This window comes from Octopus bimaculoides, chromosome 12, assembly GCF_001194135.2.
Source record: "Octopus bimaculoides isolate UCB-OBI-ISO-001 chromosome 12, ASM119413v2, whole genome shotgun sequence".
Lineage (NCBI taxonomy): Eukaryota > Metazoa > Mollusca > Cephalopoda > Octopoda > Octopodidae > Octopus > Octopus bimaculoides.
This window is the reverse complement of record NC_068992.1, coordinates 1611907-1616573: the sequence shown is the minus strand read 5'-3', so window position 1 is coordinate 1616573 and position 4667 is coordinate 1611907.

Sequence of the window (4667 nt, the reverse complement as noted above, 5' to 3'; positions counted from 1 at the left end):
GAGAGAGAGAGAGAGAGAGAGAGAGAGGTGGAGACACAGAGAGATAGCGAGATAAATATTTTATGCTTAAAAGCCTTCTAAAGCACATATATGCTAAATACTGTATCCATCGATGTGCTAGACTAATTTATGACTATTTTATGCAGTACTTGAATGCACTCTGCTAGTGATTAAGGATGGAAATTTGCCCTGCACAAGACATATACAGACACATATAAATAAATCTCTATCTAGCTATTCAGCTATGTGTTTGCACGCGCGTGCGTTTGTGTACGTACGTGTGAATGTGTGTATGTGCATATAACGTATGTATAAGCGCGACATGCCATTTAATGCCACTTTTATCTAAGTTACTAAGCGAAGCAAGTCACAGATCTTAAAAGTTCAAGCAAGGTAAGTATTACGAATAATTCTTTGCGGGTGGCTTGCTTGAAATTAGTGAACTTTATGCTACGTTCCTCATGCTAACAAATGGCGCAGTTCCTTTGATCTCAGAGTATTATCAATATTTTGAAAGATCTATATTCATACGTTTGAGCATTATCCGGTTAGAATATGCCATACAGTTATCTCTTTACACGTCCAATGTAGTATATACACATGTTTATAGCCATACACACCAATATATATATACACATATACGTACATGTGTGTATTCATATGTGTGTATATTTGTTCTTTCAGCTGTTTCGGTTGCTACAAACCGTTTATGTTATTGCATCGCGTTAAAGCGTTTAGTTAATCAAAACAACTTAGTGCATATTCGAAGATCAGGAATTATTTTATTGATCTTAGTTTTGTCATTGGGTACCATTCCGTAGCAGAGAGAGACAAGCAGAAACAAATATACATGTATACATACATACATACATATTAATGATTGTATGCGATAATTTCACTGTCTTATGAATATGCAGTTTGTTAGTTTCTCCAATATCAACTGAAGAATTCAGGATAGAATCATTTGATATGAACTAAAATACAGAATAAAAATTAACTGTGAAATCAGGACAAATGAAACGTTATCCAAAGTTATCCAGAAACTATAATGAACTAAACGAACATAAACCCACTCGTACACGCAGACGTGCCCACACATACATGGAAACAGAGGTATGTAATTATATTTGTATGATTATAAAGATTCATACGAAATGACATACACACTCGCACACATCAGTGCATATACATATAGATACATGTGTACACCATAGTTTATAAACAATCAGTTACTAGCCACTGATTGGTATACGAGTGTGAGATAGGGGGAGCGATTAGTGGGGTATGCAATGTGAGTATGCAGTGTAGACAGTGCTAGTGTATGCAATGCTGGTATACGTGTATATGTATTTGAATCTGCTTGCTGATATGCGTTTGTGCATAAAAATGAATGTATGCATGTAAACATGCAAGCAAGCATGTATGAATAGCTATGATGAACAAAGATAAAAAGCTATTTCGTGTCAAAATTAACTTCTATATTAAGCAATTCATCAGATAAATACATCAGGAAATGGAGAAACCCAATTCCTGTCCCTTGCTAGAAAGCATTTTCCTCATTATTGTTTAGATTTAAATCATGATAATGTTGGGTTAGAAACAATTTTGTTCTTGCTGACATATGGAACGATATTTTGGAACCATCATACACAAGTTTGTTTTAGAAGAAAATGGACTTTACTCATACTGCTAAGGATGAACTGCGTTTGGAAAAACGGGTGTGCTTTGAATTTTGCTAAATATTACCGGCATAAATAGAGAGCGTTGTATTAAATATCTTCTGTATCCTAGCTAAATTGTAAAATTAATCTGAATAGAAAATAGATCAACGCCATTATAATGAATACAGAGAAACGATGGAGATTATAAATTTCACTTATGTAACAATTTTTCTGTCAGTTCCAGTCGCTGGTGATGAAATCGATAAGTCTTTTTTTAATTGCAAAGCTAATGTGTGTGTGTACGTATAGATGTGCGCTAATTGAAAATAAACATTCGTGTCTGATGTATTTACAGCATCACTAATTATATTAGTCAAACCAAACATTATTATATATGTATGTGTGTTTCTCTGTCTCTCTCTGTCTCTCTCTGTCTCTCTCTATCTCTGTCTCTCTCTCTCTCTCTCTCTCTCTCTTTCTCTCTCTCTCTCTGTATATATACACACATATATATATATATATATATATATATATATATATATATATATATATATATATATATATATATATATATACGCGCACACATATATGTTTTTAATTTTTTAAACTATTTGAATTCTTCCCATAGAACTGGAACTGGTTTCTTACAAATAAACAAATAAACTCGGCTCCGTTACTGAAATTTAAAATAGCACTATGTTTATGTGTGAGATTTTGACCTTTCAAAACATCTTTCAGACTTTTATGATTCCGCTTACAGAGTGTGTTTGCATTTTAGATGATTACTTTTTTGCTTGAAATATCACGGGTTGAAGCTTAGGGATTTAATAATTTAGCAATAGAAATCATTATGTATACATTTATAAATATCAGTTTAAAAGAATAAACTGGTTGGAGACGATTTCGTGTTTGAATCTGTAAAGTGTAAAAATATATATTTTTTCGTTGATTGGAAAGATACAGTGTCTCTATAAATCTATACAATCGTAATGTAATATTTTTCCCTGTTTAACGGTTCGAAACAAAAATATCGTCAGTCAATATTGGTGTTAGCATTGATAGAAAATATCATAAGTATCTTCTAAATGTACTCAGGGGCAGATAACCAAACGCTGTTTCAGCTAGAATATCATGTGATCTTGGAATATAATGAGTTACTAACAGTTTTTTGGTAACTACTGATGAGACGTCCGTATGTCTATAATCATATTACGAACACGGTCTTTTCATTTAATCATGCGTCCGTGAAAGTATGTATATGAAAGCACGTGGCTTAGTGATTAGGATGTTCGGCCCCCGATCCTAAGGTTGTGAGTTCAGTTCCCGGTGGTGCGTTGTGTTCTTGAGCAAGACACTTTATTTCAGGTGTTCCAGTCCGTTCCGCTGGCAAACATTTCAAAGAGCCAGCCTTGTCACATTCGATGTCACTTTGAATTAAATACTCTTTTTCTATAACTACACATGTTTCTGCAGCAATGCAAATTTTGCATATTTAAGTGTACTTATTGTTAATTGCCGCGTTTTCAGGATGGTGTCAACTGCATTGATTCCATTGAACCTAAATTAAATACAAGTCCATCAGAAATGTACGTGTTGTTGTCATTGTTCCAAAAATAGCCCCAAAAGATTTTAACATTTTCAACTCTGCTGGTTTAAAACATGCTGACTAGCTGTCCAAAGAATTTTAATAGTCATCAGACATAGACCATCCCGAAAGAGCGAGTAGTAGTGTTAATGCTTAGTATCAGGTTACAGTAGGTATGTTTATAACCTTCAAAAACGACTACGGCACTCACTTGGATTCTATATCCCTACCACCCAATGTGTGTGTGTGTGTGTGTGTGTGTGTGTGTGTGTGTGTATGTGTGTGTGTGTGTGTTCATATAAATAAATACATATTCACATAAATGTATGCAAAGTAACATTAGGTTTTCTTGTAAAAACAACATTTTGACAAATACAGAAATATTTGATGTTTCACGCGGAAAAACCTTATGAAGTATACAGTACTACACTTACACATGCATGTATATGTGTGTCTATGCATGCCTCTTCATATTCATTTGTTTATTTATTTTTGTATGTATGCCGTAATTCGTTTTTAATATTATTCTTGCTGTTTGAAACAAGTAGATTTCTAACATAGAGACAAAACTGTATCTCGAAAAATTTAGATAGCAAGTAAAAGGCTACATTTTTTAATTCTAGAATGTAGTTACGCACATTTAGTGTTTCATTTACATTTGTAATCTATAAATTCTATTTTATTCCGTCGCATAATTTGCTTGGAATCTTCATCGTTTCAAGATAATCACTAAGACATTAAATATCCTAGTTAAATGAAATAAGCTACTATAGGCTGACACAAATGCACAACCTCTGAACATAAGAGACATTATGCGTTTTGAAATATTTTAGCGACAGTATTTTCTCTTATGTTGACTTTAAATTTCATGTTCACAAATAAAGGCGCGTAGCTTAATGTTTAGTGTATTCGTCTACAATTGTGAGGTCATAAGTTCGATTCCTGAGTCCAGGTTGTGTCCTTCTTCAAGACTCTGCATTTCGCCTTACTCCAGTTCATTCAGCTGGTAAAAATGAGTAGCATCTGTATTGCAAAGAGCCCAACTTCTCATTGGGTCACGCTGTATATCACTAAGAACAATGTTAAGGGTACGTGAGTTTGTGAGTGCTCAGCAACTTGCAGGTTAATTTCACGAGTAGGCTGTACCATTGATTAGATCAGTTGGAACCCTCATCGTGGTATCTGACGGGGTACCAGACATCGTGATTAATTGTACTATGCAATGTACCAGGCTTATACATATTTCAGTCATAGGGATCTTTGATATTAACATTGTAACCTTCTCATCAGGGAAAGCATGGGAATCATCTTAAACGTAAGATGGATCACACAGGTTGTAATCCTTTGAAACATATGTAGGAATAAAGTATGCAATTATAACATGCGTTTTCTCCAATCCTTAAATTCTTATATATATATAT